Source organism: Mercenaria mercenaria, chromosome 8, assembly GCF_021730395.1.
Source record: "Mercenaria mercenaria strain notata chromosome 8, MADL_Memer_1, whole genome shotgun sequence".
NCBI lineage: Eukaryota > Metazoa > Mollusca > Bivalvia > Venerida > Veneridae > Mercenaria > Mercenaria mercenaria.
In genome coordinates this window covers 19,681,786-19,708,106 of record NC_069368.1, presented here as the reverse complement: position 1 = coordinate 19,708,106, position 26,321 = coordinate 19,681,786, and the positions used below count along the sequence as shown (strand labels likewise).

The window sequence follows — 26,321 nt, the reverse complement described above, 5'->3', positions numbered from 1 at the left end:
GAATACTTCAGAGACATTTAGTTTAGAATACCATTAACCATTAATAAAATCAATACAATGTTCTAAACATGTACCATTTGAAAATGCTTAATTATACGGAACTGAAATAATTGATCCTATCTCAAATTGGCCAATTTAAGAGAACTATTACATCCAAGTTTGTTTACCTACTATCTGAATATACAACAGACAAATACGCAATTAAAACTATCGAAAGTTCTAAACATCCTCAGACAACAATGCTATGAATATCTTCAATCGAGAAATGCTGTCAAAATTGTAAGTTAAGAAAAAACTTTTACTCTTTTAAGCTGTAAACAGCAGAGTGCTTGTACTTAGTTCTTTGGAAGAGACACGTGTCTTTTAAGCTTTTACTTGTAGTATGCCTTATAAATAGCATATCATGTTCAGACACTTTCATTTTATGTATAAAAGCGTTATTACTTTCGTGATGACCAATTAAACAAAACTTTTTTTCATGGAGATAGATGCAGTGCAACGTTTGATGATTTGACAGATTGACAAACACGCAACAGAGGGTTATTTTTGGTTCTGCAGAAATATGCATCGGGGCATGATGCTTAACTACTACTTATAAAATATCGGCTTATTTTGTAAGTTAGTTAATTAAAGTATATTTTATTTCATATATCGAAATGACATGTATTGTATATATTTTGCATTTAAAGGTGAATAGTTATTTCCAAACATGGGACGAATTTATACCAACTTTATGCTAATATTATTTTCTAGACTGATGTTGGACGATCATACGACTGTTACTAGTATTAATGTATGTGAAAATTCATATGGTCTCTGAAAGACATTAACTCTGGGTTTGCATGTTTACACGTTTTCTACAACGCAGAATGCTTCGTCTTTTAAAGGCTATTTGAGCATTTAAAGCGATGCGTCTTCAACTACGTACTTATTTTCTGCGTTCGATTAATTCAAATTGGATGAAATATTAAAACAAAAATAAGGCTTTAAAATTCAAATTACCAGATATTACTTATCGTAACCAAGTCGGTCACATTTGTTAACGTTAATACTACTTATTAAACATGATAACTGTTTGGACACTGAATCAGAATAACATTCTGCATATATTAGCGGTAGGCAGTATTTGTGCTAAGTCATTTAAAAATCATTCTATGTAAAGTTAGATACAGAGCTGAATTTAGTCATGTTACATTGACCTGAAACACGCCTTTACTTTGCGTTCCTGCACATTGTGTGCAACACAAGTATCTAAAAAATGACTGAATGCTTAAAACGTGGGAATACTTATTATTAGCTTACGACCTTCCTGCAGAAATGATATGAATTCGAAATACAAATTGCACATCGCTTCATTATTAACAATATCTGTACCAAGTAAAAGCAGACATTGTTGCCGAAAATAAAGATAAGGGTCATGACATACAACCAGTTTCCTCGTATGTTGTGGCAGTTATAAATGTTTAATGAATACAGAATGGACTCTTTTTGTAACGGACGGATTGCTGGACAGACGGTCAGGCAAGTAAGGGTAATTATCCGCAGTACAGGCAAATGAAATGATACCACACTCCAATCACTTTGAAGATGATCACAAATATCAGAAGAGTTTAAGGTTAGGAAACAAAAAATCCACTAAAAAGACATAAACAAAGCATTGGCGGATATCATGACGTAAACGAGGACAATGCGTATCTGATTATATGCTAATAAGCCAATATATCACCAAGTCTGTGTCGTGTTGCTAATCATTTATTTGGTTGAATCTAGTACGTGTCGGTCGTTTCAATTACAAACGGTAATAGATCACACAATAAATCTCCGTGATTCATCGGGAATAGGAAGCGTGGTATCTATCTGTTTTTTTGTAACAGGATTATGCTATGTACCGGCGTTTTAAGACTGGAAATTTTCACTGGGAATTAAATTTCTGTTTCTTAAAATTGCATAAGATGTTGCACATGAATGTAACTTTGTATTATATAGTTTCTACACATAAAATGTAAATTGTATTTCGCGAAATACTTTACCTAGATAATCTTAATTGTAGAAACGACTTGTGATATGCAGTCACCATAACCTCACACCTCTTTCTAAATTCAAGTTTGTTTAGTTCTGCAAATGCTTTTTGTTTTCTCGAAGTGTAGAAGTATTTAATGGATCTAAAACATTTAAGTGACCCCCGATTAGGTGGCATTTAAGTATTATTATTGCTATATTACTTTCATTTTAAAGGCACTGACCTTCAGATTTGGCTAAAAATAATCTTCTTTCATATTGAATTTTGGTTATGTTATTAACATTAGAATATGAGTTTTTGTTTCTAAAACATTGTAAAAATTCCAAATCATGGAAAAAAGATGACTGCTTTGGGAATCGAACCCCGGACCGCCGCGGCAACAAAACACATTTTGACTTCAAATTTAGAGTTTCCAAACGCTTTTGAATTTTCATCGTAAAAAGTAGTAAAAACAGCAAATTCTCATGTGTTTCCGTAACATAAATTTTGTAAGTAATTAAGTTTTAAAGCCTTCTTAAGAAATATAGCATTTATTTCAAGATATCTAAAAAAGAAAATTTTGTTGTCGAACGATTTGGAGGCATGCTGCTTTAAAGCCATCTTAAGAAATATAGCATTTATCTCCAGATATATAAAAAAAATATTTTTGTTTTCGAACGATCTGGTGGCAACTCCCTTTAATAATTTTGTTGAGTTTTCAGAGGCAGAAGAGGTATTCAGACGAGTTCTTCAGTAATTTTGATGTAAAAAGTAACGTTAATACTAGTATTCCTGAGGAGATTGGAAATTAGAATCCAGCTTTAACTGTTATCTCTTCTCCTTGATATCATTGTTTCTAGTTTGTCCAGTGGATGTTCTTTTAACGTAAGAAACACAGACTTAATCAGATAGAATAAAATCAAACTTGTGAGTCATTTTTATAAATGACTTTTACACTTAGCAATAGATACTCAAGCAACAAGTCGTTTCCTATTCCACTGTCCATGTAATGATTTAGTGGGTCTATTTGTGCGTTTTCTCTCCCTAAGACAATTTCCAATTCATGGTTTATTAGCTCCATTGGCGGATTACATGGGAATGATGGTGAAATTTAAATCTCAGATCTGTGTGTGTGATATGTCACTGTCCTCTGTGACCACTGACATGAAAATTGACAAAGTTTTAATATTTCAATATTTTGAGTTAGTCCGTTTTTAAATTTTTGAAAATATAATTTCCTATATTGCTTTCCAATGTATCCGCAACTAGCTAAAGTCAATATTATGGTTGACAGACACGTTGACTTGGTGTAATAAACCAACATTTGAGGTCAATTTTAATACATACCTTGACTAAACGAAATTATTTTAAGTAAATTAATATAAGGTTATATTAAATAAAAATATGTCGGAGCGTCTGCGGGAGATCAAAGTTTCTTTCCCTGGACGCTTCATACCTCCACATGGACATTAGTTACAGTATCTCCCTTGCTAGGAACTGGCTTGCTTCTTTTCGCTCAAAGTCTCACTTCGGTGCATTCCAATAGTAATGAGGTGTCTAAATTGTTACTACACAGCTACTTTAATTTTTTGAGATATCCCTATCACATTTCGATGTAAATTGCCAACCATGTTTAACTAAAACCATCTTATGCATTGGATTTGATGGCTTAAAAACCTGTACAATCAGTGACAAATAAGCACATCAAGTTTCTTCACTCTGCCTGTTATTTAGATATATTTTTTTTTGAATATGGCAAAATGCTTGTTAACCTTGAACGTCGTAGAAACTTATGAAGGTATTGCACCGGAGCTTTCTATAAAAATGTCTAGTTGAAATGACAAGTCTTATAAATCTTACTGCTATTCTTTTCTTTTTATAACATTTTCAAACAATGATTTTTGTTCGGATAGTGAATCGCTTTAAATGAAACCTCTTGTTTTATACAGACGATGGATATAATATTATTAGTTTTGAATAATGGATAGCGAAGTTCTTATACAGCTTTGTGACCCAGTATGTGCCGATGTGACTTTATAAGCTATACATAATCTTATTCAACACTTTTATTGTTACCTATTTTGATTCAATTTGAAAACAAAACATAAGATGACAAATCTTGATGTGAGAGATGATTTTTTTATGGAAAGCGATTTACTATCCGAACAAAAATCGTTGTTTGAAAATGTTATAACTAAATCAAACAATACTTATTGTACGGAAGAAAAATTTACAAAAACGGAAACGAATGAAGGATGCAAGACTTTGGTTTGCACTTTGTTACACCTTATATTAATTATTGAAACAACTGCTGCTCATATATTGCTACATTCGTAGCGCATGCTTGTGTACCAGTATCAAATTCTGATGGAAGTACATGTATTACTTTTTATATAGGTTTGGGCAGGCTGTTAATGTGTACACTGTTGCACCTTGTATATTGACGACGACACTCTGAAACAATACCATTCTTTGGTCATTTATCGGACTAAACTTCGGATAAAAGAAGAACTTAATAAATGTAATTTATTTTAGAGTTCTATGAGTGATTAAATCCGAGACATATTAAGTCGCCTGGTGTGCTACCAACATGTGCAGAATTTGTATTTAGAAATTCAGCGTATAGTTTTATTTATTCTGTTAAAATGAACTACAAGTTAAAAGTAACGTAGCGAACGTATGTAGGATTTACAAGTTATTATCTAAATAGCTAAGGGACTGAAGTCGTCTGGATTGTATTTGACGTGAGTATTGCCAAAATTAGTTCATATATTTGAATATTGTTTGCTTTTAGTTATGTATCACACTCTCGTTCTGTTATAAACGAAAGTTGACAATTTGATGATGTTTTTCAGCACAAAATAAAGATTTATCAAGTAAGACTTATTAAACTCACATTTCTCTGTACGTCCACTAAGGTAAAACAAAATGTCCTCTTCAATCAGGCTTCTATCCAGCCAATGTACTATATTATAAAAACAGTAGAAAACAAGCCAGAGACAAACATTTTCAAACAATGACCTTTTTAATATTAAACAACGGGAAAGTGTTTTTCAGTTATCCTAAAGATGTTAACCAAGTCTGGCTTGACATTTCGGGCCCGTAATTAATCTTTTTTTAGCAAAAGTAACAGTTTTTTTCCGATACTGCATCTCTACAAGTCTTATAATGTGTCTACAACGGAAGTAAATCTGGAAACACACCAGACCGGTAAATTGGCAATTACGTCAAAAAGATTGTATTTTATGAATTTGTCGAAAGCATATAAGTTGATGTAAAATTATTTATATATAGTCTCGCTACATGCAGACTTATGTGGTTTGATCAATATATCCAATAGGTTCTAAAGTGACATTAATTGCTAATATATAGTTTCGGATACACTGTTGTCCTCGTTTTAAATATAACCAATATTTGATGAATTATGAAACATTTTCAAAGATCTAATATATGTTGTTGATATTCTCCATAAAATGTGTCAGAAGTTAGGATTTGTGACTTTTATATGCGATGCCCAAGCTTATGTCATTTTATTTTATATAGACCTTTTTAATATTCATTTAGAATAAAATGTTTTGAAATATGAAAAAAAGACATTATTATTTAAATTTAAAACATTTTAGGGATTCTTGGATTTTCGTTAGGGAACACTTGCATGCATCGGTTTTTCCTGTAATAAATTTGGATTTACGTCACAAACCTAGTTCTCCATAAGAATGAATGGTGTAGCAGATTTTTGAATTATCTAATTTCTTACAAACAATTGTTCCCCGCGATTATTTAACATGCCAAATTATGTAAAATCCTGAATTTTGCTTTTGTTATTATACCAGGCATATGTATAGCTTCAGCAGAATGCAGCTTTAACAGATTATGACAATAGTCCTTGATAAACCAGTTATTGATGTTTTATGTGAAGGAAACACTTCGTAAATGGTGCAATCAAGCCTCAAGTGTAACTTTAAACAATGATCAAATTGATTGCGATGATGATAATGTACAACCGACACCCGCGGGAGTTACGTGATAAGTGAAAACAATAAAATTACTTCGGGTAGAAGGCTGTGGATTAGAGAGAGGATTAAAGTGTAAGAATGCAAATGTTACATTACAGCGGGGGTCTCGATGTTCACCTGTAATGGCTTTATGATTTGTTTGTTGTTTTTTTTTTAGATACGTACATTTTGTACGAGAGTTCCGCTTTAGCCGGTACTAGATGATCCGAAAGAGTTCCTATCACGAACAATCAAAAGCACTGCGTTCTATGCTTCCACAAGATTTTTTTATACGTTTGATATATATTTCTGAGATACACAAGTGACACTATAGATACGGTTTTAGTTACTTCTAAATGTTGCATGTTACATTTGAGGGTATTAGAGACTCCAAGAAAATATCTAAATGTTTTGGACCATTTCTTTAGGTAATGACCTTAGAGAAAATGTTTCTTTGTACTTTATTTGCAGTTGTAATACAGTCGAACTTCGATGGCTCGAACTCGAGGGTCCCGTTGAAATAAGTTCCGAGTTTTCCGTTGTTCGAGCCATCCAAATGGCGGCCATTTTGAATTTGAAAATTCGAGGGCATGATGTGTTACAAACCTTACATCGATATATATTGTCGTATTATACCTACATGTGTGTATGATACGATGATTAGTAAAAATAACGCTGAAATAGTCTTTATTATTTATTTTCAAACATGACATAGATATGAAAAAACATAAATAAAACACTAACATATAATCATAAGAATTTGGTGAAGACAGCATTAAATAAGAAGACATGAAGACATGAATAGCAAACCTTTATGAATCATAGTCCAATGCAAATATTTTCAAATATAAACACGTTAAAACGCAAACAATTAATTCACGGACATGTACACAGAAATATTTGAAAACAGTACTAAATGACGTCACATGTAGACATAGGCTATAAATAGACACATGGAATCTACACAACTAATGAGCATACGTCAGTTTATTCATAATACCAGTGAGTCATGTACAGTATACAGTTTTACAGTTTATTGTTTTTGAATAAATCCTTGATGGAGAACTGAACCACCGAAGGTTTGTTGAACTCTAATTTGGAGAGAGATTTGTACATAGTTCTAACACATGAGATTGTGTTTTTCACATTTGATGATGGCGTTATATATTTTGTTTCTAAAGTTTTTTTATCTTATTTTCGTTTTGTTCCTTGCTTTCCAGTAGCCGACTTAGCTATCCGCCAGTTTCCGGGTCCTTTACTAAGTTATTCAGCCATGCTAAAGTAGTATGAAAGTTAACATTAAATCTCCCGTTTTTATGCAGAAAAAATAAAAACAGACATTGCTCAATTATTTTAGATAATTTTATTCGTATTAATCAAAGCCAATTAAAGCATTGCAGTGAACGAAAGCCACTTTGTTTAATTTGTTTTTCGTATACCGACGCTAATTACATAAGCGTGTGAAAATGACGCACGCGCCGGTTAAAGGGGAAGCTTGGCGAATGTCAGGCAGAGGTGTATATAATTTTATACATATGGTCATACATTGCAGAGATACAGTGCACTATGTCTAAAGACCTATAACCTTTATACACAGTTTGTTATAAAGATATCTTGCAATAATCTAACATTCGCATGTCTTATAAAATTGATCTTATTGATAGAAGGTTTGATGATGTAAGTTTTTATATTATTTAAAATATACCTCAGAAGTTAATAGGTTCATAGTAGTTGTTTCTTATAAAATCAGTTATATTTTTGGTCCTTTGGGATCATGGAGTACATTCAGATTTACTATAATGAAATTCCGTTTAAGCCGGTGCTACAGGGCATAATGTGTTTTGTATCGCGGCCGTCGGTCGGTTTTTAGGGTCAGTAGATCAAAGGTCACAGTTACAGGCGACTACAATTCCGCTCAATAACTTGAGTACCTTCAAACTTGGTAACATCATAATGCTTATCAAACAGATGACAGCAATTGTTTCTTGGATAGATCAAATGTCAAGGTCACTTGGATCGGAACCCTTAATTCGATATCCGCCCAATATCTTGAGAAACACTTGACCTTCACTTCAAACTTGGTAGCATAATTTGGCTTATGAAGTTAATGGCCCCTAATGTTTTTTGGGGTCAATAAATCAAAGGCAAGGCCAAATGGGCCGGATCCCTGAAAACTGTCTATGCCCAATAACTTTAGAACCACTAAACCCCAGAACCTTAGAACCTAGTAACACTATCAAGCTTATGAAGTAAATGGACCCTAAAGTCTTTGAGGCTAGTAGATCAAAATTCAAGGTCACAGGGGCCTGAAATTTGAAAACAATTCCCACCAAGTAACTTCAGAACCACTTGACCTAGAATTTCTAGGCTAGAACCTTCAAACTTGACAGCATGATTAGGCTTATAAAGGAGATGACCGCATTTGCTTTTTGGGTCAATAAGTCAGAGGTCAAGGTCACAGGGACAAGACCGTTCAAAGAGGTTTCAGCTAAATAACTTTAAAACCACTTGACCTAGAACCATCAAACCTGAAAGGATAATTGGGCTTATCAAATAGGTGACTCTATTGTTTTGGGGGTCGATATGTCAAAGGTCAAGGTCACAGAGACCTGAATATTGAAAACGGTTTCCTCTCATAACTTGAGAACCACTTGACACAGAACCTTCAATTATGATAGTACGATTTAGATTTTGAAGTAAAAGACTCCAATTGTCTTGATGTCCATAAATCAAAGATCAAGGTCATAGGGTCCTGATTATTGAAAACTATTTCTGCACGGTAACTTGAGAATCACTTCACCGAGAACCTTTGAACTTGATAGCATGATTGGGCTAAATGGAGCTGATAACTCCTATTGTTTTCGGAGTCAGTAAGATAAAGGTCAAGGTCACAGGGCCTGAACCTTGAAAACAGTTCACTTGAGAACCACCTGACCCAATGTTTTCAAGCTTGAAAGAATAATTGGGTTATGAAATCGATGGCACCTATCGTTTTTCGGTTTAATAGGCCAAAAATCAAAGTCATGGAACAAGCCAACATGGGGGCAAACGGGTTTTACAAACAGCTCTTGTATTAAATGCATAGTATGGACATTGGAAAACTAATGATGAAACTTAAAGCTATAGATTAGCTATGATAAGAAAGACTTACTTAACAAACAGCGATGGGTAACGTATAGAGTAGAGTTCCTCAAAACATGTCCGCCCCTAAACCTTATACCTCAATACCGGACGCTTCGTCCGATTCCAGACCCATAATTCCGAATACCAGTCAACTTTCCCAAAATCTCGTCCGTCCACACTTTCTACGATTTGAAGATCCAGTGCTACTTTAAATGACCTTCATATTAAAATCTTGTCAGTTGAAATGCAGTCTGAAATTTAAAAAAAAAACAGATTTGAAAAATAAGCCAAACTGTAATTAGTTAATGTAATAAAAATCGTTCGCTTTTTGAAGGTGCGGATGGAAATATCCGGCTCGACGATAACCTGTTTAGGCGGTAACGAGGCGGTTCCTTCAATTTGTTTTCTTACATACTACATACTTCAATTGATAGGAATATAAAAAGGAAGGATTTTCTTTTAAGAATTTTTATTGAAGAAGTGTGTGATTTTCGAGGTGTAAGATGAGCACACGGGAAATACTGTCTAGCATGCAAGAAAGTATTTTTTCACTGAAATTAAAACGTGACAGTCAATGCAATATTTCATACAATTTATCGACAGAACGTTATGCCCTATATTTTCATAGATTTTTTTTTCGGTTCAAATTAAAGCTAATTTATTTTGTTGTCATCGTTTCGTTACACAGGTTTCATTCATTTCATTCATTCAATGTCGGCATTATTACCTTTGAAATCTTAGACTTATTTAAAGTCTGTACGATGGTTCTCTGAAAAATAAACATCAAACTGAAATATAACACACTTTCCTACGTACATTTATACATCAGGAAATTACATTTGTCTTGCCGTCGCAATCAAATTGTCACTCCTTAATTTCAGCAGATAAAGTTATTTGTGCAATTATATGGAGAAATGAGACATTGGCAATCACATAAAGCACCATTAGAATGAATATTTTATCTTACCAACTTGGTTATTTCTTCCCGATCTTTATTTTTGTTTTAAGAAAGCTCCTTTTCAATCGTTAAATATTATTCTAATAATATACTGGAACATGTAAAGTATGTGTCAGTTTAAGGATCAAAACATGTAAATTGAATTGCATGAATTATTTCGGTGGTCTTTACTTTAGTTAATTAACAACAAAGTTCTTAAGATACCCATAAATACATCATTTAACGTGACACGATACCCATACAAATGCATCATTTGAAAGTGATATGATTTTCAAACATGCAAATATATCATTCAACCGCGTTACGACACCTATACAAATATTTTTTTTACAACGCGATACGATATCATTTAAACGCGATGTATATCATTTAAACGCAATGTAATACTCACACACATACATATCATTAAACGCCTATAATACCATTACAAATACGTCGTTTAATTGCGATATATAATATGATACGATACCCACAGAAACACAGCATTTACACGCGACTAATACCCATAGAAATCTATAATTTTAAACGATATATGATGCGGTATGTTACCAATAGAAGTATATGAATTAAACGCGATATAATACGTATTTAAATACATCATTTAAACACGATATGACTTCAAATCACTTGCCCCTCATCGATGTGGGTTCGAGCCTCACGCGGGGCGTTGAATTCTTCATGTGAGGAAGCCATCCAGATGGCTTACGGAAGGTCGGTGGTTCTACCCAGGTGCCCGCTCGTGATGAAATAATGCACGGAGGGGTACCTGGTGTCTTCCTCCACCATTAAAGCTGGAAAGTCGCCATATGACCTATCATGTGTCGGTGCGACGTTAAATCCAACACAAAAAAAACACGATATGATGCCAATATTAATACATCATTTAAACGCGATATGATACCAATACTAATACATCATTTATACGCGATATGATACCATACAATAATACATCGTTAAAATGTGATATGAAAACGGAAGGTACCGATAACTGAATATAAACGCTGCCGTTTTAGACGTATGCAGGAGTTCAAGTTTTCTTCCTTGTTTTTACTTTTTCAATCGTGTATGTATTTGAATGAATGTTTTGTCTGTTCTGATTTTTCCATTTACATATTGAATATTAATTTGAACCTGAAATGAAAAACATTTCATGTATTGATTTAGAATACCCTTTGTTCAGAATTTGAAATAATATGGCATTAATGTTAGAGAACAGAAATTCGTTAATTTGATAAGGTACACAGCTTGATCTTAATAATCATTGTTATTGTACGTGAAAAAATTGTTCAAATAATGTAACATTAAACTATAATCGACAGGCTGTAGCGATAAATTTGTAAGGCAGCCATCGATTGATGAATCAAATACACACATTCTTACGACTTTGGTTTTTGTTTTTTCGTAATAATATTTGTTTTAGGGCAATATTATAACCATGTAAGCGAAATATTTCTTATAATTTTGATATAATAAAACACAAGTTAAAACAGTGGAGTACTGAAAAAGTCACTTGGATACTAGTTTATTTTAAACATTGTCAATCTTGGACCTAAACACTAGAAAGACGTACATGTATGTTACTTTTTGTCTTAATAAGTATCACTTTGATTTACAACGACGACAAATCGTCATGGCACCATCAGTATTTACACATTTTGGTCATTAGAACTTTTATATTACATGTACTAGTTATATTTCAGACCCGCAGATAAATAAATATTTTTATTTGACGGTATTCAAATGAGTTACTTGAACTAGTGTTTTATAAGGGAATTTACACAAAACAAAGTGCTCAATCTTACCGCAGTGATTTCGATGGATTGTTAACTAAATTATAGACAGATTTTTATTTAAACTATTCAGGCAGTATGACGATTTCTAAAGAAATAATCAACATGATATATTGCATAGATAAATCTACAGGAAAATGTTTAATAGCAGTCTGGATCATATGTTCTTGCATACCAGACGGGGATTTCCGGTAATTTCACCGTTGCTGGAAAACTCCGAGGTGTAAGATGACGCCCATGCGTTGCGAACTACATAGAAGAATTATGTAGTAATTTAATTTATTATATTTCATAAAACGGAATAAAAATCCAATACCTTGATAGTTTCTCTGTGTTCCTTATAGTAAATATTTCGCGATTAAGTTTATCAAAAATAGATAAAGTTACGCTTCAAGTGATAAAACAAAACCGGAACTAAACATTGTTATTTGTCTTTGAAACGTCATGACGTATTTCCTGTTTACAGACGTTGATTTACCACGCTTTGTTTAAATATGCTGCTGTAGGTAAATAGTTCTAAAAAGAAAGTCATTCGTTTGATTTTATTTTTGAAATTATTTCTTGAATATGGTATGCAACAAAAAGATTCTATCACTGGCTGTAGGTACAGATGGGAATATCCGGCTCTCTGGTAACTGTTTACGCGGGGGCCGCGTTACCGCATTAAACAGACCGGATATTCCCATAGGCACCTACAACCAGTGAAAAAAATTTATTCTAATAGTTGAAACAATCAATCGTTTTGCATCTTTTCTCACCCTCTCTATTTGATTTTATTTATTTCGCAATACCATCCCACCCAGAGGTATTGGCATAACGTTTCTGTCATTGGATTTCTTTGCTAACAGATGATTTCGTCTCATTCTCCTCATTTCAGTGTGTTCTTAATTCGTTTGTCTTCTTTGCTTCGTTATATCTCGTTTATTGTATTCACGTAACGATCATTCAGTAGTTCTAAAATGTTCAGTGCTAATAATTGCCTTTGGAATTGTATCCATGGGACCTGCTTTATAGCATCTGTCGTATAGTTAATGGAAGCTTAGCAAAAAAATCTTAAACACACAAGTATGTCAGAATTCGCGATAACTGTATGTTACAAAGTGGTATACAGAGCAGCACATTTGCGTAGATAGAATATATTTACTACATTTGTTTATTATCCCCCGACGAAAGTCGGAGGGATATAGTTTTGGCGTTGTCCGTCCGTCCGTCCGTCCGTCCTTCCGTCCGTCTTTCCGTCCGTCTGTCCGTCTTTCCGTCCGTCCGTCCGTCCGTCCGTCCGGAGCCATATCTAGGAAATGGTTGGGAATATTTATTTAAAACTTCATATACATGTTCACCACTATGAGTTCTTGCGGCCCGTCAAGTTTCAGTCAGATTGCCCAAGTAATACCAGAGTTATGGCCCTTAGAAGTTTTTAGTATTAACTATATAGGGTACTATAAATATGGCAATTTCTGCATCATAACTTTTGATATATTTGACTTAGAACTATGAAACTTAAACAGAATTTAGATCACCATAATATGGTTGTGTACACACAATTTCATTCGGATTTATTTTGTAAATTAAGAGTTATTGCCCTTTAATTGTATAAAAATCCACATATTTGTACATAACAAACTTACCATTTGGTAGAATTTCATTAAATTTCTTTCATTCTTTTCCATGAACATTTATTGTAAACATGTGAAGTTATGTACCCACACCTGGTCACCCCCTTACCTTGATCACATACCTCCCCCCGACCCCCCCCCCCCCCCCCCCCACCAAAAAAAAAAATTCCTTATTTAAGATTTTTTTCAAACAATCTTCATATACATGTTCACCACTATTGGGCCCATCAAGTTTCAGACAGATTGCCCAAGTAACACAAGAGTTATGGCCCTTAGAAGTTTCTAGTGTTAACTATATAGGTTTACTATAGATTATAGATATGGCAATTTCTGCATCGTAACTTTTGATATATTTGACCTAGAACTATGAAACTTTAACAGAATTTAGAGCACTATAATGTGGTTGTGCACAGACAATTTTTTACGATTTCTTTGTAACTTCAGAGTTATTGCCCTTTAATTGTCTAAAAATCCACATATTTGTACATAACAAACTTACCATTTGGCAGAATTTCATTAAATTTCTTTCATTCTTTTATGTGAACATTTATTATAAATATGTGAAGTTGCGCACCCACACCTGTCACCCACTTGCCTTGGTCACACCCCCCCCCCCCCCCCCCCCCCCCCCCCACAAAAAAAAAAAATAAAAATTGATTTCTTATTTTAGATTTTTTAAACCTTCCAAGTTGTACCATTCCCCCACCTCACTTCTCCACCCAGTCATGCCCACCACTGATCATGCATCAACTGCCCCCTCCCCCCACCACCAACTTCACCCTTTTACCCTTTTTTTTCATGTTTAATTTTCAATCAATATTTATAATCAGCATGTGAAATTTTGTTTCCTCTCCCATTCCCCTGCACCCCACCCCCTAAAAAAATAAATATATACATATATGTATATATACATATATATATTTCCATTCCTATTTTTTTTTTTTAATGTTCAAACCTTCAACATGTTAAGTTGTGACTGCACAAACCTTGCCCTCAGTCATGTTCAAGATATCTTATCTGTGTTCTCTTAAGGACAACTGTCCTTTTAAGTTCAAATGTACATGTTAAACAGCAACACCTGGTGCCAAACCACTCGAAGACAATATTTCGTTCCAGTTAAACTTCAAGCTCACATTTCAATTAACTGCATTTAATTTTAAAAGCTAAGCTTATTACAGTAAGCATATCCCATTCAAAATAAATTCTTTAGTCAGGGTCAAAGTATCATACATTTATTATATACTCTTTAATTAAACATTTGTTTTCTGTTAAATTGATTTTGACTAATGAAATTATTTGCTTCTTATTAACATCCTTTCACTTTTTGCTGGATATATCTTTTTGCCATTCCTCACCACAAGCCCTTTCGGCGGGGGATACCAATTCATCGAATTTGCTTGTTACTTTATGTTTTTTGCAATGACATGTGCATTCTTAGTAGGAAATATTAAGTTATTTGCATTAAGTTATTTTGTTTTGCTGGTGACTCTGTAAGTAAAACAACATCATCTCAAAAAACAATCTACATTTGTAAAAGAAATAAGACTAGCATACATTGCTTCAATAAATAATAATCATTCTTGATAGATGAAATAGTTAATGGAACAATTTTTGGGACATATTTTGCACAACTGCATTTTATTATCTAGCAGGTAGTCACGGTAAATTAATTTAAAATTTCAAAATCTATATTGAATTGTTATTACACGTTTTAATGCACACTCGAGTAGTTAAAGATTTGTGTAACTCTGGCCTCGGTAGCCTAGTGGTAGAGCGTCCGCTTTGAGTGCGGGAGGTCGTGGGTTCAATCCCCGGTCGCATCATACCAAAGACGTAAAAAATGGTACTAGTAGCTTCCTCGCTCAGCATTAAGAGGATAGTGCTAGGACTGGTCAGCCCGGTGTCAGTATAATGTGACTGGGTGGGGTATCATGCCACGTGTCTACGGCGTGATATTCCAGTGAGGCAGCACTATAAAGTTGGGCATTTTGCTCACTGCTACAAGTAGACACCGTCGTTTATATGACTGAAAAATTGTTGAAAAAGACGTTAAACCCGAACACACACACACACACACACTGTCCTCGTGGGTATTTTTGTGACAAACACTGCGGTTGAAGTTGATTAGGGTGCTCTTATGGGGGAGTGATTAAATACTACAATAAGTATCAAGATGTACTTTTGCCACTATAAAGAACGATTTCAACTACGAAAGCTATGTTTCTACTGTTTGCTTCGAACTATTAAAAGTCTAGATCGTAAGAAATTAAGTAATGTCGCATTTTCTGGTCCATTTGGATCATGGAATGTATTCAATTTTACTATAATAGAATTCCTCTTTAAGCCGGTGCTAGGGGCCATAAGCGGGGTTGTTGCACATTTCAATACTTCTCATAAACAGACTCAGTAATACTTAGTACGCTACTTATTTGCTTGATTGCGTTTTGTTCTTCCATAGGATCGTCTGATAGATTTTATGACATGTTAAGATATTTGTTCAGAAGCATGTTAAAGTGATCTGACATGGAATTTATAGAAAACAACGCCATAACGGACATTACGCACGTACGTCTTGCCTACTTTTGAGAGACAATAGTTTTAATGCAGTTTTTACCTTTTCAAGAAGATTTCTCCGTATTCATTACTTTGAGAGCAAAGAGACAGATCCCCATTTGGAACAAAGTAACGTCTATAATTTTGAAAGTTCTTGCTATGAAATTTATCTAAAGTGTCTTTAAACCGATGTATTGCCACTACAATATTTATCAAGTATAAAAGTACAGGTTTTGAAGACAAAGCACTGCATGATTGTAGACATAGAACAAATGCTTAAACCAATCAATTTATGTTCTCATCATAAGAAACCTCTATACTTACAGACCGCTAATAGTCTACTCGTTAGTGTTTAGATTTGTTTCCTCCAAAGCATTTGATCTGATAATGCAATTCATTTCCATGTTTTATCTATGTTCTTTTTACATCTCGTTTGTTATTTTCTCATTACGATCCCTCAAACGTTCTTCTACGATCCGAGATATGTATTAATTCTCTTCACCCTTTTATCAATGTGACACATTTGGTAAGACCTTTGTCTAGGCTAGTACATTGATTTCAAAGGAAATTATTGGCTCCGTGAAGATGTTTGTTAAGAATACTATTAACGGAGTAATTTAAACCTTATCTTATATAGTATGCTACTTCTCAGTTTGAAACTGGAATACCTCTCTGTATCTGTTACTAGTATATACATGTATATCTCACTGATATTAAGGGAGCTCGCTCATCTACGGATTGCGGTGTCGTGAGTTTGATTATCTGGCGACAAATTGATAAAATCAATGTGTCTGAAATCATTCGTCCTCCATCTCTGATTCATGTTGAGAAGTTTGCAGTTACTTTCAAGAACAGAATCCAGGAACACGAGTTAGGTTAAATGCTGGCCGTTACATAACTGTTATACTGTACTATTGAATAATTGCGCTAGCCGAAAATCAAACAAACACGTGTATTTTGTGAAGTTTGCTTTGGAATAAATTTGTTCATAAATAGTGTTCAATTTATGAGGGACTGCTCTAATAAACTTCGTACATACAGAAAGTGCTCAGGCTGAAGTTTAAGTCTGATCTTTGAGCTGATTCTTATTTGCTTATCATTCCACATAATCTTCAGTCTGACCAGGGTTGCTGGTGTTAGGGCTATTCTGGCGAGAGCTTCAGGTTTGATCCCTCCTCTGATACAATAACTCCTAGATATTTGAAATCAGTAACAGTATCTAGGTTCTTTCCTTTTATATTAATGTCTGTAATTACAAAACATACAAAAAAAAACATATTTGTGACTATTTCTTATCTATTATGTCTAATTCTTTTCTAAAACCATATGGTTTTCATTCTGTGTTTAATATATAACTGTATAGAATCCAACAACAGCTCTACTTGGATTGTTTATACTACTGATAACTCTGTGTGATACAGTATTTATATGAAACAATATACGGTGATAACTGTTCCTGTGGAATTATTGTTACAGACTGATGATACATAATTAATGATCGATTCACATATTCCGTTGCAGGGTGCCTTGAATCAATTCTTTTAAAAAATGTATTCTATAAAAAGTCTCCGCGTACTTGGATTCAGTGTCATAATAATTTCTGGTTCTTTGCGAGCATATAACACAGTCATTCAGTTTTACCATGATAAGAGTTCTGCTCAAGACTGTGCTACGGGGCATGAGAGGTGTTGCACATTTTATTATCGCTCTTGAACATATTCAGTCAAACAGCGTCTGTATTTTTACTTGATTGCGATCTATAGCTCTTCTGCTTGATCTACGAGGTAGAATTTTATTAAACCCGACTTTTTTTTAATTTCAGAATATACTTGGAAATCTGGCTAATAAAAAAGATAGGGTCGTGCATTTGACTTATTTGCCAGATTGATTTGAAAAGTTTTGACCTTGCACAAGTTTTCATAAGTGGCATCTATTTGGAATTCATAATTGTTATAACATTTTCGCTCAGATTTTCTCAGATAATCTGGTCCTTTGGGATCATGGAGTACACACATTTTAACTGTAATAAACTTCCGCTTAAGCCGGTGCTAGTGGGCGTGAGGGGTGTTGCACCTTATATAATTACATTACCTCTCATGAACAGACTGTACTATTATTTTGCTTGGTTGCATACTATTCCTTCTATGAATCGGCAGTCTGAAAGCTGTTCTATATATATCCGGTCTATTTGCAACGTATGTTTGCTCAACTATAGTCTAAACTTTAAACATTTTTCTTCCTATTTGCCCAAGACGCACGTTATTGTTTGTTGAATTTAACCTGTAATTTTTAATGAAAACAACATCTCCTAGATTGTTTTTTTTTCTTTCTTTAAACATTTTGCTTAAGCTTGTTGATTATACTTACGTAACAATAATTCTTGACCAGCCAGTGACAGAGATTGTGTATATTACGAAGCAGAAACATTATGAGAGATTGTCACATTAATGATGTAAAGTAGACTACACTTGACAGTTTAATGAAAACAAAGTTACAACAAACACTATAGCTGAAATCGATTTTTAGTTATTTGCTTTCTTTATTCTAAATTAAGCAAAAGCATGTCGTATTTGTGCCATTACTTCTATAATGACAGTGGTATTTATTGTATCTTTAATTTTATTTATGTTAATAATTAACTTAAAAATGAAAAAGAATTTACATCTTAAAGATATGTATTCAAAGACTTATCTAATTGCTTTTTCATGAACAGCGTTACTTAAGATTTCATCTTTATTTAGGACATTCGGCAAGTAATTATTATACTACCACTTTCACAAAATAGAATACAGACAATCGGTAATATCTGCAATATTTATTTGTTTGAAAGATTTACTTTGCAATGCCCTGCTGTAGGAGCGGACAGACAGACCCCAATTTGCCGTCAAGTTGTGCGTACAATTTTGTATGCTCCTATGGCGCCCGCAGATGTTATCATTCATGTATGTGACTTACAATTGTATCTAGATAAAAGTAGATATTACAAAATGATAGACATGGATCAAATAGATGAGCACATTTTGTAATTTGCTGTCAGTCTGTATCTATAAAACAGTTGCACGGGCATAAAAGACTTTCTTATTTCTGTTTAGAATTTCCGAGCAATGACTAAATACATGACAGAAATATAAACCTTCCGTCATTTGTTATGAGCATATGCTTTGCAAGCGTAGAACATATTTTTCCGCGGCACTTGATCTGACGATACAACTCGCTTCCATGTTCTTTATATATTCGTCGTTTTTCGTCCTTTTATCCCGTTATTTATTTATCATTACGATGGTCAAAATGCTCTTTTATGTTAAGAGCTATTAATCATGTTCGCTCTTTTAGCGATGCTACTTATTTGATGAGGTCTGTTTTATTACATTTACAATGTGTCCATGGAAGTTTACTATTATCAAATTAATGTAAACTAATAAAGAATAGCCCGTCCTCTTCTAAAACAGGATTACGTTTCTATTAGGCGTGTGACTGAAAAACTTGTTTCTGCTCTTGAGAATACTAGTCAAGGGTATGTTTTTTCCAGATTTTATACCCCTTTAAACTTCAGTTGAATGGACTCAATTAGAATTTTGTTTATTAGAATTTGTTTGACAATTTGACCAAAGAAAAGACAAATTTATACTTAAATACCAACATTTTGTTGAAAAAGACAGTGACAAACCTAAAATCGATAACTGTAAAAAATATTTACTCGAAACCCATTATGTCTTCTTTTTTCTTGCACTGTAAATTGCATGAGAGACGTGAATAAAATAGCTCAATAATATTCTCACATTATGGTTTTGTCTGTTTGAGGAAGAGTGTCCTGGAGTGTTCTACTGTGTCTTTATGGAGAGTGCCCTTAGTCTCCTCGGAGTAGTCTTAATTTTTGTCCGATAAAGTCGTCTCTTATAGTCTCAAAATAAATCTGTTATTCTACTCAACATCATATTAAGTATATAATCATGATGGGATTTAAAAAAATGCTAACGCCGGGCGTGTTGAATATCAGCTCCACAGATGAAAAGTCTTCAAAAGTTTGAAAAGTGTGCAACACATTTGTGTTAACATTAATTGATAGTTATATTTTTGAAATTATTTATTGGATACTCTTAATGGTGGAACTAATAAATATATAAATATGAACGTAGTGTTCTAGAGCCGTTTAACGTTAGATATTTTGTCTTTCTTTTCATGTTTGTTTTTCGTATGCAATGCACAATCGTTGCTTTGCATGTTAAATTCTTACATTTTTGTTATAAAATAAGCTTGGAGGGGTAAGATATGTAAAATCTGATAAGGTGTCAAGTAACAAACACGCCAATAAGAATCTCTAAACAGGAACCTATTTATTTAACATGGGAAGTAGATAAACATTTAAGGGTCAATATGCCGGATTGCTAAACTCTTGCATTATTATTGATATAGATAGATAAGTAGTTAACCACAGCATTTTTCATATCAAGAAGTGTTGGATTAGGGGGCGTGAGAGGTGTTGCACATTTCATTACCTCTCATGAACAGACTCAATCAAACCGAGTCTGCTATTATTCTTCTTGGTTGCATTCTTTGCTTCCAAATGATCTTTTTACATATTTTATTGGTATATTGGAAGTGTTGGAAACTAACTTGTTTACTTTACCACTTGTATTTATATCTCTTCATTTCAGCCGAGCCTTTGCAGATTTGCTGCAGAGCGAATTAGCCAATAGCACAGCGTTTTACCAATAGTTGAGTTACAATCGCAGAACCGTCAAAGAAGAGTAAATTTTATTTAAAAAAGTGTCTGGTGTTGAAAAGTAGCATTTTGGTCAAAAGGAAAACTTAGATGGTATTTCGCACAAAAATACGTGATACGTTATTACTGTAACAATATATAAAAATGGAAACGTTACTAAGCTTTCTTCTTCTACTGAATGAATTTCGGATATATACAGCTGCAACAGGTTTGTGTCTTTAGTATTTTATTTCTTGGTATTTCAATGTTTGTTTCAAATAAGTTTTGCTTTATTCATGATATTGGCTTTTCTTGTGGTGCTATACTTTTGTTTCCTTATGAAATTATGAATTTATCAACAAAATATTTAACCAGTTTCTTCCGAATAGATCAGTACTGATATACAATTTGTTAAATTTCTCTGTTAAAGCTATAGATATACTGATACATGTTAATATGTGAATTTTTTTATCGCGGTCTCTATTACTTGAAGTCAAAAACAGATTTGATTGAAAAAGGGTATTACTAGAAAAATAACATATGTAAGAAATAAGTCTCATTACATAAGTATATATATTTCTCCTTTAAGATAGTTCTAAATTGTTTGAAGACTGACCAGTTTAAACTCTGTCTTTGTATAGCAGGAAACACAATAGTTTAGACACATTCTTTGCCGTCTTACTCTTGAGTGCCCAGATATACATTATTTAGTAGCAAAAGACACCATACACGAGTTATCTTCAGAAAAAAGCCAGTAGCGTGCAAACTTATTATAACGTTCTGCTTTTTTCTTTAAATCTTCATCAAGAACCAGATCATGTCCCCGAATTTAAAAAGGATACACAATGTTTTGTTTTGTTCTGCAAATTCTTAAAATAACAATCACTGTTTCGTTTAAAACGCGGACTTTCGTTGTTTTAAGATTAGTAACAGCTGTCTTTAATGTTGGAATTATATTTTGTCTTATGATACAGCTAGAAAATGATTTAACAGTTGCCACAATTTACAGACGATCATAGATACAATAGGTTGATATGCGACTGAATTATTAACACTGATATTGAAGCTTACTATATTAAACCTGTCATAATTCTGAACTGCATAAGAACGTTTAAGGACGTACGCTAGAATTCCCTGTATATGAGATGGGCGATTTTTTTTCCAGTAGTAGAATTTCTTCAAACTTTGGATATTGAAGGACAATCATCTAAGAAACAAACAAAAATATGCAATAAAAATTATATGTCACTGGTATTGAAAACGGCATTTTCAATATCTAAAGTTTGAAGAAATTCTATTAATGAGAAACATTTTGCCCCAAATTCTAGCATACGCCTGAAAGCCTTGAAAATGCCTTGCTTAAAGATCATAGTTTCTTTATAATTTCTTACACTTGATACTAAATATAAAATCTTACAGGTTGTATTGATTGTTTGTACAAAGACGACAAATGTGTAAATAGTTCATTAATTTTAAAGTGGAATTATGCGCATTTTTCGAGTAAAAATCCAGCTGAAATAGATGTCTTTGTAAAAAGGGTGGAGGAAATTATAGCTTTTAACCCAATATACCAAACTCTTCCTCTTACCAGTACGAAATAATAAGTTTCCAAATATGACTTTTCTTATTTTGACTGGGGCAGTCTTTTTAAGAAAAGTCAAACTGCACGCAGGAGTTGCATCCATTCAACTTCAGAAATCTCTACATATAGGTAAGGGAGATCAGTGCGTAGAAAGATTGAATAAAATAACTATTATTTTATTAGTCCGATTTCTTTATTTCAAAAGCATCAATTTCAAATACTTATGCGGCTTTATCGTTAATTTAACACATTTAAATGCACAGCAACTGAAAATTGCTTTTATGATACATTCTCCAAAAAACACACTATGTGTAGTAAAATGCGCATATTACCACTTTAATGAGAAACGTTTAAATTAGTACATTGTTCATTCGAAGGAGGAGCTGATTATAACTTGTGATTTATTTTCCTTGACTTTCTTTGTCAGTATCTCTTATACAGTATATGTTCCGATAGAAAAGTGTTCGAAAAGACATGCAAACATTCTTCACATTTGTTCAATTTTAAAAATAGATAAACACAAATGTAATACAGTTGTAAACAATGAAGTTTTAGTTGTGTTCAGTGCAAATTATATCGGTGTCAAATAATAAATAACTATGATGCGTAAGCTCGACTGCGGCATTATCCTGGTCCCTAGCAATAACTTATGCTATAAAATATATAATAACAAAATGGATTTGCCAGCTGGTATAGCGCAGGCCCTTTTGTTTCAATGGGTGACCTCCATTATTTTACAAGCAAAAGTGGAATTATATAAATCTTATAAAGTTTTAATTTTTGGAATGTTCTGTATGTTTATGAAGAAAAAGACCACTCGACATTGACATTTTCTCTTAACCCTTTGCCTGCTGGCGGCAAGTGATTCTGCCTTTGCGACCAGTGCAAACCAAGATCAGCCTGCACATATAATGATCTGCACTTTTCGCCAGTCAGTCAGTATTGTCCAAATTGAAAGATGGACAAATTCTTTATAGAAATTTAGCAGGGTAAGGGGTACAGGATATATCTCTTTGTCAATGAATGGAAATATGTGAAAACTTGAGGATACCAAAACCGGAATCGTAATAACCTTTCTTAACTGGCTAACGAGGAAACGAGAAAATACTTTATCAAAATAAACAGACATGTTTACCACAATGAGCATACTTAGCAAAATAATGACACAGTTGCATTGCTGTTCGAACATCCCTCTTAGTTTTTTGGTTAATCAATATGTAACTGAAATATACTACGCTTCCGTACTTATATTTAATAAGAAACTTCAATGCGTCTTCCCCGCTCAGTAAATTGTTTCTACTTAATTTCAAGAGATAAACTTTACACAGAAAAGAGACATTAGCGATCACATATATCACTATTGGAATAGTTTATTTTAACGAATATGCTGTCGTTACATGCCCTACAAAATTGACCTTGTTTTGGTTTAGCCCAGTTTTATTCTCTAAGGCTGTTTTATTAGCAAGCAAACCCTCTTGTTTATTGGCAAAACAAACCATTGTTTATTATGTAGTCACCATATGATCTTAGTTTGAATAACACACAAACAAGGGCGTCATACTTGTAAGTTCGATCCCGGGCGCGGAAGAAAAGTCCCTGGAATTTTATATTTGATACATACGCATTAGGTTTGAATATTTCTTTAAGATATACTTACTTGTGAAAAGTGATATCTTATTTTGCCCTATTAATATACTTCTAAATTAAATCCTTGTTAAAATATAAATATTGTCAACACATAAATTGACATGCATGAACTAATTTCGGTTTTCTTAACGTTTTGGAAAGATATAACAGAGCTCTTAACAGCATTACCTATTAAAATATTTAACACGACATGAAAAGGGGCACAACTGACAAAGACATATCACATCCCACCAACACGAAACGGAGAAACAGATGGAACTTGAGTTCAAACAAACATGATAAAGTGGTTGCAGAATTTTCTTCTAAATAACAGTTTGGGACATATGTTTTGATAGGAAATTCAATGGTTACAGACAGTTGTCGAAAACCATGCCGACTTCTGTCAAACATTGTAAATAATCTGCTAGTTTCTTGTCTAATGTTATATCATGTAGGTAACGCTTTACTTTGCGACCTTTCCAAGACCCAGATAGAAAATGCATCACTCAAAGGTCTCTTAGGGTGTTAGTAGGATCAGCAGTATTTGTTAAGATAGCTATGCTAACTAACGTATCTCGAAAGTTTTATAACTGTTACAGTCTATTTGCAAATAAATATTTTTTAAATCAATTTCGCAAATCACTTGCCCCTCAACCATGTGGGTTCGAGCCTCACTCGGGGCGTTGAATTCTTCATGTGGTGAAGCCATCCAGCCGGCTTGCAGAAGATCGGTGGTTCTGCCCAGGTGCCCGCTCGTGATGAAATAATGCACGGAGGGACACCCGGGGTCTTCCTCCACCGTCAAAGCTGGGAAGTCGCCATATGACCTATAATTGTGTCGGTGCGACGTTAAATCCAACAAAAAGAAAAACAAAAGTTAATAAATTTCGTGACAAAATTGCTTAAATGTACAATGGAAAATACCCGATCAAAATCGTTTCTGACGATAAATCCATAATAATCAACATATTTTGAAGATGTTTCAAGTTCCTTTTCCATACTCAGAGTTCCTTAGAATTTTTTATAACACCATTACATTTATATCTAAAGAGAAATCAAGAAAAAAGTTAGTTGCGGAAAATGTGGAAAAAACAGTTAAGACATTATGGATATGTTTTAGGAACAAGCACAAAACTGGAGTTGGCTTTCAAAACGGAATGTATTCAACAGACATTCCATAATTAGCAATTTCATGGAAAATGGAGGCATTTGCTGTCGCATAAAGAAACTTTCGAATGTATGCCCTGTCAGATTGTACTCATGAAGACTGGTTCTTCGAGTGATATAAAATAATACAGAGTTTGGTTAGTTACAGCTGCGAACAGGTTTTACGGTTGGTATTCTAATATTTAAGCTTCTCTTATCATTCACAGCGTAGTATGAATCAAATGCCATATTTCTTTTGCGAAACAAATTATTGTACAGTTTACTTGCAATGTACTACCATTATCTAGTGGGTTTTTTTAATTATTTGTTTTATTTGAAATAAAATAACATCCTGTAAATAACGTAATACAGTCTTTGCATTAAATAAACATTAGGTACAGAAATAAAGAACTGATACATAGATATAAACTTAAACTGGATATAACAACACTATTTGGTACATGTTAACCAGTTATTGATATTTTCTGTGCCACAGTATAATTATAAATATCTCGGGAATTATTACATCTAATGTTGAATGTAACGTTAAGAATAGCTGAAGCGGTTGAATTGATTACAATGTTAGATAGACAACAGTTGACAACAATTGATAATTTAATGAATACACACAAAATACAAAGTGAAAACAAAATGATTTAAGGATGTTGGATACGTTTCAGGCCAATTTGTTCTACAATTAAGAATTTTTTCATACTTTGCATGTTTGAAGATCTTTAGTATCTATTTCATATGAAAGCAAAAAAACGGTAGGCCACGGAACTCCTTTTCATTATATCGGCCATTTTCTACACACACTGTCAAGACAAAAGTGAAATTTGAAAAACCTGGAAAAATTGGGGGTACATTTCAAAACACAAACTATCTTTATCAGTTGTAAAATAATTGTATTTCTAACAATTCAGTTTGAATATGCTATGAAGTCGGTATGAAATTTTAATGATTTTCACATAATACTGTTACTCATTTTCACAAGGCAATATAATTACCCCACCCACTTTTTCCCAATGGGACCAGTACTTGTATCAGTCTAAAGATAGCATAACATTATTTCTACAATAAAGATTTTTGAAATACTTTTTGTATACATTGTGTCTCAAAATTGCTTCAAAATAAGGGTAAAAAAATTGGGGGTCACCGAACATATAAGAGAGATATTCTGTATTTTATCATAAAATTACCAAAATTTTAGAATATTGGGGTCTGCTGGCAA

The 26,321-nt window shown here is 33.4% G+C and overlaps 1 protein-coding gene across 5 annotated transcripts in view; it reads left to right on the top strand.

Annotated features, from left to right (window-relative positions):
* The window catches only part of LOC123522921 (acetylcholine receptor subunit alpha-type acr-16-like), a 253,605-nt gene that overhangs the window by 91,474 nt on the left and 135,810 nt on the right, over positions 1 to 26,321 (top strand). For 3 of the 5 annotated variants that reach the window (XM_053549488.1, XM_045300445.2, XM_045300443.2), the window contains one exon: positions 20,690 to 20,965. The exons of 1 other annotated variant lie outside the window; for it this stretch is intronic. The gene's annotated coding sequence lies outside the window, so the exon portion shown is untranslated. Of the gene's footprint in view, positions 1 to 20,689; positions 20,966 to 25,143; positions 25,278 to 26,321 lie in introns of those variants that run through there. One more of the 5 variants, XM_045300448.2, reaches the window with a different exon arrangement.